Raw genomic sequence first — 19,227 nt, 5'->3', positions numbered from 1 at the left:
CAATGGCTTAAGCCAGACTAATGTCTCTTTCTTTCTCACATTACATTCTAGACATGAGTAGTTCAGCTCTACGATGATGTTCTCTCATGTTTGAAGATGGTTCACTTGATATCCACATTCCAGCCTCTTCCCTGGGAGTCTGTGACCCAGAATTTGCATATATTCTTTCTGCTCATATCCTGTTGGCCAAATTTTCTTTGAGAAAGAGTCTCATTACGTCTCATTATGTCACCCTTGGTAGAATGCCGTGGCATCACAGCTTACAGCAACCTCAAACTCTTGGTCTTAAGTGATTCTCTTGCCTCAGCCTTCCAAGTAGCTGGGACTACAGGTGCCCGACACAATGCCCGGCTATTTTTTTTTGTTGTTGTTATTGTTGTTTGGCAGGCCCAGGCTGGGCTCAAACCTGCCAGCCCCGGTGTATGTGGCCAGTGCCCTAGCCCCTGAGCTACAGGTGCTGAACCTTGGCCAAATCTTATTTACATGGTTACACCATGGGTTGTAAAATGTAGGTTGGGAAATGTAGTCTTTATTCTGAGTAACCATGTGCTCAGCTAAAAGTTGAGGGTTCTGTTTATTAAGAAAGGAGAGAACAGATACTGTTCTTAAGTATAGAGCTGTGAATCCCAGTCCCCTGGGGTGAGCAGTAGGCAAGCCAGTGAAGCTTAGTCTGTATTTACACTTGCTGCCCGTTGCTCGCATCCCCTCCTCCTGTCACCTTAGCAATAGCATTAGATTCTCATAGGAGCACGAAGCCTCCTATAAACCGTGCATGTGAGGGGTGTAGGTTGTGTGCCCCTTATGAGAATCTAACATCTGATGATCTAAGGTAGAAATGTAATGTGCTTGAATCTTCCCAAAACCATCTCCCCAATCTTCTATCCATGAAACCATGTCTTCCGTGGTCCTTGCTGCTAAAAAGGTTGTGGACCGTTGGGCTAGCATAGGAGGAATAACAAATAGAATATACAGAGGATGTATATGCTTTTTTTTTTTGTAGAGACAGAGTCTCACTGTACCACCCTAGGGTAGAGTGCCGTGGTGTTACACGGCTCACAGCAACCTCTAACTCTTGGGCTTACGCGATTCTCTTGTCTCAGCCTCCCGAGCAGCTGGGACTACAGGCACCCATCACAACGCCCGGCTATTTTTTTGTTGCAGTTTGGCCGGGGCTGGGCTTGAACCCGCCACCCTCGGCATATGGGGCCGGCGCCCTACTCACCCAATGTATACGCTTTTTAAGAAAGAAAAAAAAACTATTAAAATATTCAAGTAATGTTTGACTTCTGCAATTACAAAAGGTGGTCAAAATGACCTGTATTCATGTTTTGTTATTGTATATATTGAATATTACAATTTTTTTTTTTTTGAGACAGAATCTCCAGCTGTCGCCCTGGGTAGAGTGCTTTGGCGTCACAGCTCACAGCAACCTTCGACTCTTGGGCTTAAGCAATTCTCTTGCCTCAGCCTCCAAAGTAGCTGGGACTACAGGTGCCCACCACAAGCCCCGGCTATTTTATTTTATTTTATTTTTTGGTTGCAGTTATCATTGCTGTTTGGCAGGCCCAGGATTCAAACCTGCCAGCTCCAGTGTATGTGGCTGGTGCCCTAGCCACTTGAACTATAGGTGCCGAGCCTGAATATTACAATTTTAATACAATTTTTTCCGGTATCTCCAAACCCAACATTGAGCAAAAAAACTCATTACAGTATAATACAGTTTATATTGTTTTTCAATTTTATTTTTTTATTGTTGGGGATTCATTGAGGGTACAATAAACCAGGTTACACTGATTGCATTTGTTAGGTAAAGTCCCTCTTGCAATTGTGTCTAGCCCCCAAAAGGTGTGGCACACACCAAGGCCCCACCCCCTCCCTCCTTCCCTCTCTCTGCTCTTCTTTTCCTCACCCCTCCCTCCTTATTTCTCTCTCTGTTCTCCCCTTCCCCCACCCCCACTGTGACCTTAATTGTCATTAATTGTCCTCATATCAAAATTGAGTACATAGGATTCACGCTTCTCCATTCTTGTGAATAATGTCTTCCACTTCCATCCAGGTTAATACAAAGGATATAAAGTCTCCATTTTTTTTAATGGCTGAATAGTATTCCATGGTGTACATATACCACAGCTTGTTAATCCATTCCTGGGTTGGTGAGCATTTAGGCTGTTTCCACATTTTGGCGATTGTAAATTGAACTGCAATAAACAGTCTAGTACAAGTGTCCTTATGATAAGAGGATTTTTTTTTCCTTCTGGGTAGATGCCCAGTAATGGGATTGCAGGATCAAATGGGAGGTCTAGCTTGAGTGCTTTGAGGTTTCTCCATACTTCCTTCCAAAAAGGTTGTGCCGGTTTGCAGTCCCACCAGCAGTGTAAAAGTGTTCCTTTCTCTCCACATCCACGCCAGCATCTGCAGTTTTGAGATTTTGTAATGTGGGCCATTCTCCCTGGGATTAGATGGTATCTCAGGGTGGTTTTGATTCGCATTTCTCTAATAGATAGGGATGATGAACATTTTTTCGTATGTTTGTTAGCCATTCATCTGTCTTCTTTAGAGAAGGTTCTGTTCATGTCTCTTGCCCATTGATATATGGGATTGTTGGCTTTTTTCATGTGGATTAATTTGAGTTCTCTATAGATCCTAGTTAATCAAGCTTTTGTCTTATTCAAAATATGCAAATATCCTTTCCCATTGTGTAGGTTGTCTATTTGCTTTGGTTGTTGTCTCCTTAGCTGTACAGAAACTTTTCAGTTTAATTAAGTCACGTTTGTTTATTTTTGTTGTTGTTGCAACAACAACAAAGACTTGGCATGGCAGTCATCGTCATGAAGTCTTTTCCCAGGCCAATATCTTCCAGTGTTTTTCCTATGCTTTCTTCGAGGATTTTTATTGTTTCATGCCTTAAATTTAAGTCCTTTATCCATCTTGAATCAATTTTTGTGAGTGGGGAAAGGTGTGGGTCCAGTTTCAGTCTTTTACATGTGGATATCCAGTTCTCCGAACACCATTTATTGAATAAGGGAGTCTTTCCCCCAAGACTCCCTTATTGTTCTTGTTTGGTTTATCTAAGATTAGGTGGTTGCAAGATGTTAGTTTCATTTCCTGGTTTTCTATTCGATTCCAAGTGTCTATGTCTCTATTTTTGTGCCAGTACCATGCTGACTTGACCACTATGGCTTTTCAGTATAGCCTAAAATCTGGTATGGTGATGCCCCCAGCTTTATTTTTGTTACAAAGAACTGCCTTAGCTATACGGGTTTTTTCTGGTTCCATACAAAACGCAGAATCATTTTTTCCAAATCTTGAAAGTACGATGTTGGTATTTTGATAGGAATGGCATTGAATAGGTAGATTGCTTTGGGAAGTATAGACATTTTAACAATGTTGATTCTTCCCATCCATGAACATGGTATGTTCTTCCATTTGTTAATATCCTGTGCTATTTCCTTTCTGAGGATTTCATAATTTTCTTTATAGAGGTCCTTCACCTCCTTTGTTAGGTATATTCCTGGGTATTTCATTTTCTTTGAAACTATGGTGAAGGGAGTTGTGTCCTTAATTAGCTTCTCATCTTGACTGTTATTGGCGTATACAAAGGCTACCGACTTGTGGACATTGATTTTATATCCTGAGACATTACTGATTTTTTTTTTTCGTTTGTTTGTTTGTTTGTTTTTGTAGAGACAGAGTCTCACTGTACCGCCCTCGGGTGGAGTGCCGTGGCATCACACGGCTCACAGCAACCTCTAACTCTTGGGCTTATGCAAGTCTCTTGCCTCAGCCTCCCGAGCAGCTAGGACTACAGGCGCCCGCCACAATGCCCGGCTATTTTTCCGTTGTGGTTTGGCCGGGGCTGGGTTTGAACCCGCCACCCTTGGCATATGGGGCGGCGCCCCACTCACTGAGCCACAGGCGTTTGTTTGTTTTTTTGATGACTTCCAGGAGTCTGTGGTTGAGTCTTGGGATTCTCTAAGTATAAGATCATGTCATCGGGCGGCGCCTGTGGCTCAGTCGGTAAGGTGCCGGCCCCATATACCAAGGGTGGCGGGTTCAAACCCGGCCCTGGCTGAACTGCAACCAAAAAATAGCCGGGCGTTGTGGTGAGCGCCTGTAGTCCCAGCTACTCGGGAGGCTGAGGCAAGAGAATTGCTTAAGCCCAGGAGTTGGAGGTTGCTGTGAGCTGTGTGAGGCCACGGCACTCTACCGAGGGCCATAAAGTGAGACTCTGTCTCTACAAAAAAAAAAAAAAAGATCATGTCATCAACAAAGAGGGAGAGTTTGACCTCTTCTGCTCCCATTTGGATTCCCTTTATTTCCTTGGTCTTGCCTAATTGTATTGGCTAGAACTTCTAGCACTATGTTGAATAGTAAAGGTGACAGAGGACAACCTTGTCTGGTTCAAGTTTTTTTTGTTTTTTTTGTAGAGACAGAGTCTCACTTTATGGCCCTTGGTAGAGTGCCGTGGCCTCACACAGCTCACAGCAACCTCCAACTCCTGGGCTTAAGGCGATTCTCTTGCCTTAGCCTCCCGAGCAGCTGGGACTACAGGCACCCCCCACAACGCCTGGCTATTTTTTGGTTGCAGTTTGGCAGGGGCCAGGTTTGAACCCGCCACCCTTGGTATATGGGGCCGGCGCCTTACCAACTGAGCCATAGGCGCCACCCCTGGTTCCAGTTTTAAGAGGAAAAGCTTTCAGTTTTACTCCATTCAGTGAAATATTAGCTGTGGGTTTGTCATAGATAGCTTCAATCAGTTTTAGAAATATGCCACCTATGCCTATACTCTTCAGTGTTCTAATTAGAAAAGGATGCTGGGTTTTATTGAATGCTTTTTCTGCATCTATTGAGAGGATCATATTTTATTTTTGCCTCTGTTAATATGGACTTGTGTATGTTAAACCAACCTTGCATCCCTGGGATGAAACCTACTTGATCATGATGTATGACTTTTTTGATGATAATCTGTAATCTACTGGCTAGAATTTTGTTGAGAATTTTTCCATCTATATTTATGAGTGAAATTGGTCTGAAATTCTCCTTTTTAGTTGGGTCTTTTCCTGGTTTTGGTATTAGGGTAATGTTTGCTTCGTAGAACATGTTGGGGAAGATTCCTTCCTCCTCAATTTTTTGGAATAATTTCTGCAGTACAGGAATAAGCTCTTCCTTGAAGGTTTGATAGAATTCTGGTGTGAAGCCATCTGGACCACGACATTTTTTGGTTGGAAGCTTTTTCATTGTTTCTTTAATCTTAGTGCTTGGTCTGTTCAGGAGCTCTATTTCTTCCTGGCTAAGTCTAGGGAGAGGGTGTGATTCCAAATATTGATCTATTTCCTTCACATTGTCAAATTTCTGGGCATAGAGTTTCTGGTAGTATTCAGAGATGATCTCTTGTATCTCTGTGGGATCAGCTGTTATTTCCCCTTTATCATTTTTGATTGAGGTTATCAGAGATTTTACTTTTCTATTTCTAGTTAGTCTGGCCAAAGGTTTATCTATTTTATTTTTTCAAAAAACCACCTCCTTATTTCATTAATTTTCAGAATGATTCTTTTGTTTTCAATTTCATTGATCTCTGATTTGATTTTGGATATTTCTTTTCTTCTACTGGGTTTAGGCTTAGATTGTTCTTCTTTTTCCAGTTCCATAAGATGGCTTGTGAGTTTGTTGATGTGCTCTCTTTCTGTTTTTCAAATGTAGGCACCTAATGTGATAAATTTTCCTCTCAAAACTGCTTTGGCAGTATCCCACCGGTTTTGATAGCTTGTGTCTTCATTGCTGTTATGCTCAAGGAAGTTAATGATTTCCTGTTGTATTTCTTCCTGCACCCATCTGTCATTCAGCAGAAGGTTGTTTAATTTCCATGCCTTTGTGTGGGGTTTTTGTTAAGACTTGGGTTCCACCTTTAGTGCCTTATGGTCTGAGAAGATACAAGGTAAAATTTCAATTCTTTGGATTCTGTTGAGGTTTGTTTTGCGTCCTAGGATATGATCAATTTTGGAGAATGTTCCATGGGGTGATGAGAAGAATGTATATTCTTTATCTTTGGGATGGTGTGTTCTATATGCATCTATGAAGCACAGTTGTTCTAGGGTCTCATTTAAATCTCTTATATCTTTGTTTAATTTCTGCTTGGAGGATCTGTCCAGCTCTGTAAGAAGAGTGTTAAAGTCCCCTGTTATTATGGTATTATTGGTTATTATATTGTTCAGACTGAGTAAATTCTGTTTCAAGAATCTGGGAGCATTTAAATTGGGTGCATAAATATTTAGAATTGAAACGTCTTCTTGTTGTATTTTTCCCTTGACCAATATAAAGTGACCATCTTTGTCTTTTTTGACTTTAGTTGCTTTAAATTCACATGTATCTGAAAAAAAGATTGCAAGTCCTCTTTTCTTCCGAATTCCATTTGTCTGAAAAATTGTCTTCCAACCCTTGACTTGGAGTTTTAATTTGTCTTCTGTTTTTTACTAATTTTTTTTTTTTTGCAGTTTTTGGCTGGGGCTGGGTTTGAACCCACCACCTCTGGCATATGGAGCCAGCGCACTACCCCTTTGAGCCACAATCACTGCCCTTAATTTGTCTTCTGAAGCCAAGTGTATTTCCTACAGACAGCAAATGGATAGCTTGTGTTTTTTAATCCAGTCAGCCAATCTATGTCTCTTCAGTGGAGAATTCAAGCCATTAACTTCATTGAGATAATTGATAAGTGTGGTAGTATTCTATTCATCTTATTTTGTGAGAGTCCATTGCTTAGTTTTATCTTTTGCATCAGTGTGGAAGTTAGGTTCTGCCCTTTAATTTCTGAGTTCTTACTTTGCTGCTGATCCATTGTGATGGTCAGTGTGTAGAACAGGTTGAAGTATTTCCTGTAGGCGGTGCCTATGGCTCAACGGGGTAGGGTGCCTGTCCCAAATGCCAGAGGTGGCGGGTTCAAGCCCAGCCCTGGCCAAAAACCACAAAAAAAAAAAGAAAAAAAAATGAAGTATTTCCTGTAGAGCTGGTCTTGTTGTGGCAAATTTCCTCAATGTTTGTATATCAGTAAATGATTTGCTTTCTCTATCAATTTTAAAGCTTTGCTTAGTAGGATATAGAATTCTGGGCTGGAAATTGTTCTGTGTAAGTAGATTAAAGATAGATGACCATTGTCTTCTTGCTTGGAAAGTTTCATTAGAGATGTCTGCAGTCACTGTGATGGATTTGCCCCTGTAGGTCAACTGGTGCTTACTCCAGGCAGCTTGCAGAATCTTTTCTTTTGTCTTGACTTTGGACAGGTTTATCACAATGTGTCTTGGAGAAGCTCAGTTAGAGTTGAGGTGACCTGGGTCCGATATCCCTCTGAAAGGAGTGTGTCAGAATCTTTGGTGATATTTGGTGATACTATAAATTTTCATTTATAATATTCTCTAGTATGGCTTTCATTCCTCTCAGGCATTCTTCTTTCCCTTCTGGGATTTCTATAACTCATATGTTGGAACACTTCATAAAGTCCCGTAATTCTGTCAGTTAATGTTCTGTTTTTTCTCTCTTCTTTTCTGCCTCTTTAACTATCTGAGTTATCTCAAGAACTTTGTCCTCTACCTCCAAAATTCTTTCTTCTGCATGGTCTAACCTGTTGCTGACACTTTCTATTGCATGTTTAAGTTCCCTAATTGACTGCTTCAGTTCCTTCAGCTCTGCTATATCCTTTCTATATTCTTCATATCATTCATCTCTTATTTGATTCTGTTTTTGGATTTTCTGTTGGTTGTTTTCCACTTTATTAGCAGTTTCCTTCATTGTTTCCATCATTTCCTTCATTATTTTCATCATGTGTATTCTAAATTCCCTTTCTGTCATTCCTAACATTTCTTTATAGGTGGAATCCTCTGCAGTAGCTACCTCATGGTCCCTTGGAGGGGTTGCTCTGGACTGGTTCTTTTTGCCAGGAGTTTTCTGCCAATTCTTCCTCATGAGTGATTTCTTTTATCTGTTTCCTTGCCCTAATTTTCCTTTCACTTCCTATTGCTCTTTAAATTGCCATGCCAGTTTTCCACTACTTTTGTCCTCCTCTTGGGGTCCAGAAGTCTCTTGCTGCCTCCCTGTGTCCTCAAAGGGATGATCATGGGCAGATCCCACCGGCCGAGATGCCTGGAGTCTTGTCTCCCCAGACTCACGGTGCCCAGTTGCAAGGAAGCTGTTACTCGGCCGCCATCTTGCTCTCCTCCCACAGTTTATATTGTAAACCTGCAAACCCTGCACAAACAATATTATCTGTTGTTTATTACTATCTTTTGTTTAGGGGTTTGATATATTTGAGAATAAACATATGATTTTAGTTGAACAAAGAAACCTGCTTTAAAAAAATTAGAAAACATTGTCTTTGCTTACAACTGTTAGAACTGTTTAATACCTAACCTGGAGGTTACAGACTCAGGTGTTTACAGGTAACTTAAATAAGTGAGAGTGAAGAGAGCCAAATGGGTTTGGGGAGAATATAAGATGCTGGGCTGAAGCCACTTGTTGCCATAAGAATATGTACCCCTAGGTATTTTTTACCAAACCAAATGTAAGTGAGATAAAATTATAAGCATAACTAAGTGTAGGGCAAATACCAGAGGGAGAGGACTAAAATGGGGGCAAAATACACAGAACTTCAACTGTATCTGCCATGGTTCATTTCTTTCATGTGTGTATGTGTGCGTGTGTTTTGTGACAGGGTCTTGCCTTGTCCCCCAGGCTATGGTGTCATCATAGCTCAAAGCTACCCCAAACTCCTGAGCTCAATCGATCCCCTGGCCTCAGGCTCCCAAGTACCTGGGACCAAGCACACACCACCACATCTGATTACATTTTCTAGTGTTTTGTAGAGACAGGGTCTTGCTATGTTGTTCAAGCTGGTCTCCAACTCCTGGCCTCAAGCGATCTTCCCGCCTTGTCCTCCCAAAGTGCTGTGATTCCAGGTATGAGCCAACTTGCCCAGCCAGTAATGGTTCTTTTCTTAAAGATAAACATCAGAAGCAGATGTGACAAGAATTAAGGTTTGACAAAGATGAATGGTGGATACACATTTAAAAAAATTATTGTTTATCTAAAATATTGTGCATCGGGGAAGAATGCCCTTCCTCCTTCCCCAATGCACAATATTTTAGACAAATAGATGTTTCTGTTTGTTTAAAATATTTCTTTTTTTTTTTTAAGTTTAAAATATTTCATGATAAGAAAGGTGTAATGTCCCTCCTGCCTTATTCCTCAGGAGTCAACTGAAAAACTTTAAACATATTATAAACAAATACCTTCTTTCCCTACAGCCTTTGGGTCTAGGTAAGCTGATCATTTATAACACTAATCTCTTCTTGTATTCAAGGCTGTCTTTGATTATTATGTAACCAGAATGCCCTCACTTAGAAATGCTGGGGGCTCAAGGTGTGACAGGGGCAAAAAGGGAAGGGTACAATACAGGGCAGGAAAGACTGGGAGGGAAGAGAGGAATAAATCTGTGTGGGAGGGAAGAGAGGAATAAATCTGGACTGGGGACCATGAAGAGGAAGACTTAAGAAAAGGGCTGAGACATTAGCCCAGACACTGGACCTCTTGGCAGGAAACCTTAAGGCCATAAACACAGCATTGCTCAATTTTGGGGTTGTGCCTGTCCCCTCCAGTCATCCCCAAACCTGTAAGACAGGTCCAGGAATTCACAAAAGATTTCCTTCAGTAGAGCCAAGGTAAGTTTCAGATCCCAGGGAGAGATACCTGGGGTTTCTCAGGAGAGCTCCTGCAGGCCTAGCAATCATGGTCAGTCTGTATCTGTAACAGGGAGCTATGTCAGCCTTCTCTGGCGGGTCCTCTGACCTGCCTGCACCTCTACCACTCTACATAGCTGGCCCAGGGAGATTGCAGGGCCTGGATGCTTGCTCACTGCTGGCTGTCCTGCAGAGTCAGCAAAGCCTGGGTGCTTCCCAGGGGACCATCTCGGCCTGGGATCAGACTTGCCCACTGGCTGCTGAGATTTGGAAGAATGCCCTTCCTCCTTCCTCCATGCACAACCCACACACACCTGACTCCCTCTTACAGAATTATCATTCTAGGCATGGCATAATCTGTGCTAGAAAGAAATCTTTTTTTAAAAAACTAAAATGTCAAGGCTGTTAGATAATCTTTCACCTACAGAAGAGGGAGCCAGATGAAGGGCAAGAAGCTTAGGCAGTTCAGATGTTGCCTGAGCCACATCTCTCAGGGGCAGTGTGCTGTCGGCAGGGTTGTCAGGGCTGCCCCATTCTGAAGCCAGATTAGCCCTGGGTTCCTTTTCTGTCTGGCTGAGGACTCTGAAGGTGTGGCTAATGACTCAGAATTTACATCTTGCTCTGCTCTCTGGGTGCCATTTTCCCCACCCAGTCACAAAGGCTATTCAGATTAATTTAAAAATTGATACTGAGGCCTGGTGCAGTGCCTCATGCCTGTAATCCTAATACTCTGGGAGGCTGAGGCCGGTGGATTGCTTGAGCTCAGGGGTTTGAGATCAGCCTGAGCAAGAGGAAGACCCTGTCTCTAAAAACTAGCCAGGCATTGTGGCAGATGCCTGTAGTCCCAGGTACTCAGAAAAGGGAGGCAAGAGGATCACTTGAGCCCACGAGACTGAAGTTGCTGTGAGCTATGATGCCATGGCACTCTACCAAGGGCAACAAAGTAAGACCCTTTAAATAAATAAATAAAAATTGACATTGTTCTGAGAAGCCAGATAAAATGGATATTAAAATGTGAATTTTCCTTGGAGTTTTTATTCTTATTAAACCTGTTTCTTAGGTATCCCATCAGAAAAGTGGTGGTATAACGTCTATCTATAGAAGAGCTTTGTAGGAATTACCATGATGAGTACATGACATCAATATTAGAATACAAGGGTTTTTTTTATTTATTCCCTAAATGCTTCCAAAAGGGATTTGAGGGATTAATAAAAGAAGAAATAGTGCAGTAAGATGCTCCTCTTTGTGGCTCAAAAATATCTAACAGAAGCAGCTTCTTCCAGTTCTAATGCAACGGCGTGTACTTTCTCTCATTCAGAATCGCTTGCCAGCTTCACCAACCAAGGTTTTGAAGTATAGTAACGCTTTATATTTATATACCTAAAATTTGTAGTTCAGGAATTTTGGGGGTGGATAAATGGGTCAGTTCAGTCCCCTTAAACAAAAGAACAGTGAATATCGCAAGAGGGACTTTACCTAACAATTGCAATCAGTGTAACCTGGCTTATTGTACCCTCAATGAATACCCAACAAGAAAAAAGAAAAAAGAACAGTGAATATCGCTCCTCCTCTCTCAGACCATGGATTTATACAGAGGCTGCAGTTCAGTTTAAATACCAGTTTTACAACATGTGGATAGAACACAAGACCCAGAGAAACATATCTTTAAATACCTCATGATATGTAGCAAGGCCAGGTACCATAAAAAGAGAATACAAGGGCTGTCAGGATTAGTTGGGGATATGTATAAAATCATCACAGAGCGGGTCTCAGCAAGTCTCCATGCTCACAGATTATGATTTGCTTTGGGAGGAGATGCCTTCTAGAACATTTATTCACTCTGTATGTGTATGTGTGTAAAGAGAGTTTTTTTGGAGACAGTTTCACTATGTCGCCCTCTGTAGAGTGATGTGGCATCACAGCTCCCAGCAACCTCCAACTCTTAGGCTTAAGAGATTCTCTTGCCTCCCAGGTAGCCTCCCAGGTAGCTGGGACTACAGGCGCCCACCACAATGCCTGGCTATTTTTTGGTTGTAGTTGTCATAGTTGTTTGGCAGGCCTGGGCTGGATTTGAACCTGCCAGCTCCAGTGTATGTGGCTGGCACCCTAGCCCCTGAGCTATAGGCGCCAAGCCAAGGGAGTTTTTTTTTTAATTGTTGTTCTAATCCCCTGTTTTTATAAGGCTGTTCTTTTGCCCACTGTATTATTTCTCAAGAACCACAGCATTGATGCCTTTGTACTTCCGTAAAGCTACGTGGGAAGAGATGCTGATGTTGCTACGTCCCTGAAGGACTCAGCCTTGTTTGGATCCTGTGGCCAGGGTAGTGTTTTTCAGAGTATGCTCTGTGGACCATCTTCCTCAGAACTACCTGGGATTTTCTTTTTAAGCACTACCTGCTCCATGCCTGAGACTTGCTAAATAAAAATCTTGTGGGTAAGGCCTTGGAATCTGCATGGTGACCAGGTCCATGCGTGATTCTTATGTCCTTGGAAGTCTGAGATCTCCTGCCACTAATCTATTCTGTGGCCTTACTTCTGGCCCCATTCAGCTGTCTTTCCAGTGGGTGCCTTGAGGTCCATGGGGCCCCGAGGAGGTTCTGGGGCTGTGAGGTATGGTGGAGCCCACAGATAGGCCTTACTTAGAGCCCTTGTCCCCACTCCACACTCATGTATTTTATTTGGGAATAAGCATTTGTTTTCAATTGAACAAAAGGTTTGCTGTTTTAAAAAAAGTTGAAAACTGTTGTCCTTGATTACAACAGAGTTGTTAAATGGTTATAACATTTAATAACTAACCTTGGGTTCCCAAACTCAGATGTTTACAGGTAACAGATAAGTGAGATGGTGAAGAGAGTAAGGTAAGTTCTGGGCGAACTGGAGACCAGCTGAAGCCACTTTTATTGCCATAAAAAAACTTAACCCTAGTGTAGCCAGATCTAGCTTTTTTTTTTTTTTTTTGCAGTTTTTGGCTGGGGCTGGGTTTGGACCTGCCACCTCTGGCATATGGGGCCAGTGCCCCACTCCTTTGAGCCGCAGGCACTGCCTCAGATCTAACTTTTTGAGAGAAGCTGGAAATAGAGATGTATGTGGACTTGGGATTTTTGTGTGACATATGAGATTTGGATGTGAGCATGGTGGGTAACAATGGATTCTGGAGCCAGTCCACCTGACTTTGAAACCTGACTCTGAATCTTATCACTGTGTGACAGGAAAGTTACTTTACCTCACTGTTTCAGTTTCCTGGTCTATACCATGGGGATATTAATAGTATCTACTGTCTAGGATTGTTACGAAATTTAAATGAGTTCAGACAAGTAGAGTGGTTATGACAGTGCTAGACACACAGCAGGTGGCCATGTTTAGCTACATATGTGTAGGCTAAATATCTACACTTACAGGCCACATTTTTTTAGAAACAAGGTCTCACTTTTGTGTCACTCTGGAGTATAATGCAATGATGTGATCATAGCTCACTGTAGCCTCAGACTCCTGGGCTCAAGTAGTCCTCCTGCCTCAGCCTCCTGGGTAGTTGGGACTACAGGTATGTGCCACCATGTCTGGCTAATTAAAAAAAAAATTTTTTTTCTGGCGTCTGTAGCACAGTGGTTATGGTGTTGGCCACATACACCTTGGCTGGTGGGTTTGAACCTGGCCCTGACCAGCTAAACAACAATGACAACTGCAACAAAAAAATAGCCATTGTGGCTGGTGCCTATAGTCCCAGCTACTTGAGAGACTGAAGCAAGAGATTCACTTGAGCCCAAGAGTTTGAGGTTGCTGTGAGCTGTGACACTACGGCACTCTACTGAGGGTGGCATAGTGAGACTGTCTCAAAAAAAATTTTTTTTTTTTTTTAAGAAATGGAGTCTTGGTGGCGCCTGTAGCTCAAGCGGCTAAGGCACCAGCCACATACACCAGAGCTGGCAGGTTCAAATCCAGCCTGGGCCTGTCAAACAATGACAACTACAACCAAAAAATAGCCGGGCATTGTGGCGGGCACCTATAGTCCCAGCTACCTGGGAGACTGAGGCAAGAGAATCACTTAAGTCCAGGAGTTGGAGGTTGCTGTGAGATGTGACACCACAGCACTCTACCCAGGGCGATAGCTTGAGGCTATGTCTTAAAAAAAAAAAAGAAAGAAAGAAAGAAACGGGGTCTTGCTATATTGCCCAGGCTGGTCTCAAACTCCTCCTCAAAAATCCTCCCACCTTAACATCCCAAAGTGCTTAGATGACAGGTGTGAGCAGGACACTTTGTAGATGAATAGTTGGTGATCTGTGATTTAAACCCATACTTTTTGTAGGTGAATCCTTAATAGTATGACCACATAATTTATCATCTAAACCAGGACACTAGAGAGAAAGTGAAAGGAGGCTATATTGCTAATTATGCTAGGACAGTAGGTGAATATCAGACAGTTGGAGGCAAACTGGTCCTCCTGTCCTGGCCAGGCATGGTCGCTCACGGCTGTAATCCTAGCACTCTGGAAGGCCAAGGCAGGTGATCACCTGAGCTCAGTAGTTTGAGACTAGCCTGAGCATGAGCAAGACCATGTCTCTACTAAAAATAGAAATACTGGTTGGGCATTGTGGTGGGTGCCTGTAGTCTCAGCTACTCAGGAGGCTGAGGCAAGAAGATCACCTGAACCCAAGAATCTGAGGTTGTGAGCTATGACGCCACAGCACTCTACCTAGGGCGCAGAGTGAGACTCTATTTAAAAACAAAAACAATAAAAAATAAACAAAAAAAAATTGGTCTTCCTGGTCCTATGTGCTGTCTTTTATAAGAAAAAACCAACAAGCAGCTTACATATGAGGTCGAACAATTAAGTTCTCAAACTCATCCTAGAAAAAGTGCTACCTATCTCATTGCTGAATATCACTACAGTCACCGTTGAAGTACTCCCTTTGGAAAGCTATGCACAGACACCAGCACCTACTCTACCTCTCAAAACACTTTTTCTAGGACGAGTTTGCAAACTTTATTGTCCAACCTCATATTGTCTACGAACTGCCAAGTGCTAGGTCAAGCACATGTGCTTCATATGGGGCATCTTGTGTAATCGTCACAACCCTAGGAGGTGGGTAATGCCATATCCCTTTTTTTGCTGGTGAGGAAATGGAGGCACGGAGAGCTTAGGGAACTCATCTAAAGCCACACTGTGGAGGAGTTAGTTGGGTTCCTTAGCCTCAGCTCTTACCTGTATCGTTCCCTCCCATGGGTGCAAAGTAGTGCTAAGAATGTTGAACACACATTTCAAAGGGATAACTGACACCAAGGATGGTGTGGCTCTTGGCTGGGACAGCTGCTCAGCATGGCAGGCCATGCTGGGAGAGCAGGAGAGTGTCTGCTGCTCCTGCCACCGGCAGGCTGGTATTTCACAGCATCACTGCCTGTTACAGGAGCTGTGGACCAGGGAGTTAAGTACCAGATTGGTGCCAAGAGTATTTCATCAGGTTGCTGTAGCCAGGTTTTACATGCCATCGAAACCCGACACCTTCTTGGCTGGCGTGTCACCCCAGACCCACACACTGACGGGACAGTTGAAGACATGGTCCTAGGGAACCCTCTGAAGCAGGGAACAAGAGCCAAATAAAGAGTGGACCACCCTTATCTCCAGTTTCTCCGAACTTCACGTGTGACTCAGCAAATTTGAAGAAGAAAGATCTGTCCTCATAAAATGTTGATGGTGGGCTTAAAAGAAGAATTTGAAAAATGACGTTTCAGCATAGGACGCTACTGGGATTATTCCAACAGCAGTAGAGAAAAATTTATTTTCATAAAAACAGAGGGAACCATAATGTTAGAAATATTCTTTTCAAACAGGGACAGCAGAATGTTGATAATTCCTGGGGCACAGTAACAGATACGTGGATGATCCTGGTACTTTTCTCTTTTTAAATAGTTCAAGGGGCTGGACACAGTGGCTCACGCCACTGTGGGAAGCCGAGGTGCATGGATTGCTCAAGCTCAGAAGTTTGAGATCAGCCTGAGCAAGCATGAGACCAGTCTCTACTAAAAAAAAAAAGTCAGGCGTTGTGGCAGGTCCCTGTAGTCCCACCTACTCGGGAGGCTGAGGCAAGAGGATTGCTTTAGCCCAAGAGTTTGAGGTTGCCGTGAGCTATAAGGCCATAGCACTCTACCTAGGGCACAGAATAAGACTCTGTCTCAAAAACAAAAAGTTCAAGATGTTCAAAGTGTTTTCAATGCTCAGAAACTAGTTTTAGAGGAAAAAATATTCTCTCGTAACAGTGAATGCACATTGCTCTGAGTGTGCAGTGTCCTTGCCAAGCAGATGGAAGGACTGGGAGGGTCCAGAGACGAGGCTGCCTGGCAGCGACAGAGACCCCAGCTCTGAAGGGGGCCTTGCCTTTCCGTCTGCCTCAGGAGTAGCATGCCTTACAGGGACAGCTCATCCTCAGGGGAAGAATGCTCACTGTGTTGTCAGTGATTTCTGCTTCTAACCCCATGTCACCACTCTTGACCCAAGTGGAAATGCCCAACTGGGAATTAAGACTGACATTTTGTCTTTGCTATACTTTGATCTCCATCTGCAAAGCAGCAAGACAAGTTTTTTCCATCTGACAGGGTTAGAGAATACCAGACAATTGCTGCTGAAGGTCGCAAATGGCAAATTATCATTTCCTATAGAAATCCTATGCCTTCTTCTGAGCTATAGCTATTATATCTAAGTGGTGCTGCCGAAGGTCAATCTAGGAAACTTGTCGAGAGTCTAAGGCTTTCCCATTCAACATTCCATTGTATGTATGTATGTATTTTTTGAGACAAGGCCTCACTGTGTCCTCCAGGCTGGAGTGCAGTGGCGTTATCCACAGCTGACTGTAACTTTGAACCCCTGAGCTCAAGATATACTTCTGTCTCAGCCTGATTAGCAATGACTATAGTCACGTGACATTATACCTTGCAATTTTTTTTTTTTTTTTTTGAGAAACGGTCTTGGTCTGTCTCCCAGGGTTGAGTGCAATAGTGTTATCATAGCTCACTGCAACCTCAAACTTCTGGATTCAACTGATCCTGCTGCCTCTCAACCTCTTGAGTAGCTGGGACCACTGGCGCCTGCCGTAACACCTGACTAATTTAAAAAATGTTTGTAGACACAGGGTCTTGCTCTTGTTGAGGCTGATCTCGAGCTTTTGGCTTCAAGTGATCCACCCGCCTCGGTGTCCCAGAGTGCTAGGATTATAGGCGTGAGCCACAGTGCTCAGCCTTCACTTTATTCTTGAATAAGGAAATGCACTCAGTCACTGCATTGTTTAGATTGTTTCTGTATGGCTAGCATAAGCAAACAAGGAGTTTATTAGAAGGACCCCAGGGGAGTTTATTAGAAGGACCCCAGGGCAGCTCACGGGACTGAAGGACTGTGCAGCAGCCAGGACTTGGTGAAGTTTGTGTTCCTTCTCCAGTTCAGCCCTCTGGCTCCAGCCTCTGATCTTTTTTTTTTTTTTTGAGACAGAATCTTATTCTGTAGCCCTGGGTAGAGTGCCATGGCATCATCATAGTTTACACCAGCCTGAAACTCCTGGGTTCAAGTGATCCTCTTTCATCAGCCTCCTGAGTGGCTGGGACTACAGGCAGCCACCACAATGCCTGGCTAATTTTTCTATTTTTAGTAGAGACAGAGTCTGGCTTTTGCTCAGGCTGGTTTCCAACTTCTGAGCTCACATGATCCTCTAGCCTCAGCCTCCCAGAGTGCTAGGATTACAGGCCTGAGCCACCACATCTAGCCAGCCTCTGATCTCTTGATGTCAGCCAGATTTTAGAATCTGGTTGGCCCAATCAGGCCTGGAGTTGAAGGGCAAGGACTATTTAGTTCCATTTAGTTACTGGGGACCCACCTCAAGTAGGATTCTTTTTGCTCTGGGCAACCAGCCATATAACCATAATACTGATTTATGCTATGCTGATGTCTGCCCCATGGCTGCTTAGTAAATGTTAGAAGGTCAAGAAACTCCTCCAGGACAGGCCCAAGGATGATTTGATTTAGGACAGTCCTTCTGACTATAACTGATACCTGAGTCTGACCAGAATCCACCTACCCATTTAGCTCAGTCAACAGGTTCATTCATGGTGATTAAATCCAGTAAAGGAAGGTTAGAGAGAGGATGTGGCATCTTGGCCTGAGCACTGATGCCTGTCAAGGGAGAGGGGTCCTATCCATTGGAGTTCATGGGTATTTTTGTCCCATGGGTTGTAAATCTTGAGTTTTACTTGGGATTTTCAGATGAGTATAATCCAAACTCTCTGTCAAAGGGATGTGTACAGAAAGCATCTGTGTCTCCCCAATCCCAGAAAAACATGGATGAGGGCAGGCCATCTGAGAAAAGAGGCCCCCATGCACGAACTGCTGCTTCCGTGTAGCTTTCCTTCCACTGCCCTGCACCAGGCTGTGGGTGCCTTCTCTTCCATGCTTTAATCAAAGAAAGCAGAATTTCAGCTGAGAAGGTAAGATTGAGAAAGAGAGAAGAGATTGCTCAGTTCACTGGTAAATATCAAGCCAGAGTCCAGGCTAAGGGGAGAAGGTCGAGTAACCAGAGAAAAGGCCAAATCCTCAGAGATGAGGTTGGGCTAGAGCTTGGAAAGCAAGAGGGCTCTGGGCCTGTCCCACCACATGGAGGGTGAGGCCAGGACACAAAATTTGTGGTATGTGTTTAATGTACACATGTTGCTTTAGGACAATGGTTCTCAACCTTCCTAATGCCACAGCCCTTGTCATGACCCACAAGTTGAGAACCGCTGCTTTAGGACAAGGCAGGCTGAGGAAGGAAGCAGCTAGCTCCAACTAGGCTGTGACACGTGGCATTTGACATGAGAATTGGATTCATGAATTTGCTTCTGCAGGGTCTCTGTGCAACGGTGAGCAGTGTGGGCAGTGCACAGGGTGTCCCTGGCAGGGGAACTTGACAGCTGACGTCAGCCTATACTCCATTTACTCTTGAAGTTGCAATGAGATGCTTTGTGGGCTGTGGGCTCGTGAGTGGCTCCTTTGGCTTCAGCTTGGATCTGCTCCCTGAAGGTGCAGGAACACTGGTCCGTTTGCCTGGTCTGCTTGGTATAAGATTTTGGAATCGCCAAGCTCTTCCATCCTGAGTGGCATGCCTCTACTGGCATCAAGATAGCATTTTGTTTTTGAGACAGAGGTCACTCTGTCACCCTGGGTAGACTGCTGTGCCATCACCCTCACTCACAGCAATTTCCAACTCTTAGGCTTGAGCAATCCTCTTGCTTCAGCCTCCCAAGTAGCTGGGATCAGAGGCGCGCACCACAACGCCCAGCTACTTTTCCTATTTTTAGTAGAGATAGGGTCTCACTTTTGCTCAGGCTGGTCTTGAACTCCTGAGCTCAAGCAATACTCCTGCCTTGGCCTCCCAGAGTGCTGAGATTACAGGTATGAGCCACTGCATTGGCCAGTAAGATGGAATGTTAAAAAAATGAATCTTGAGCCTCTCTTTCTCTTTGTATTCCTTTAAGATTAAAGAAATTAGGC

General features: G+C 43.5%; 1 protein-coding gene across 6 annotated transcripts in view; it reads left to right on the top strand.

Annotated features, from left to right (window-relative positions):
- Positions 1 to 19,227, top strand: part of PLEKHH1 (pleckstrin homology, MyTH4 and FERM domain containing H1) — a 74,880-nt gene that overhangs the window by 15,739 nt on the left and 39,914 nt on the right. The window lies entirely within an intron of this gene.

This window comes from Nycticebus coucang, chromosome 9 (genome assembly GCF_027406575.1).
Source record: "Nycticebus coucang isolate mNycCou1 chromosome 9, mNycCou1.pri, whole genome shotgun sequence".
Classification (NCBI taxonomy): domain Eukaryota; kingdom Metazoa; phylum Chordata; class Mammalia; order Primates; family Lorisidae; genus Nycticebus; species Nycticebus coucang.
This window is presented reverse-complemented; position numbering and strand designations above follow the sequence as displayed.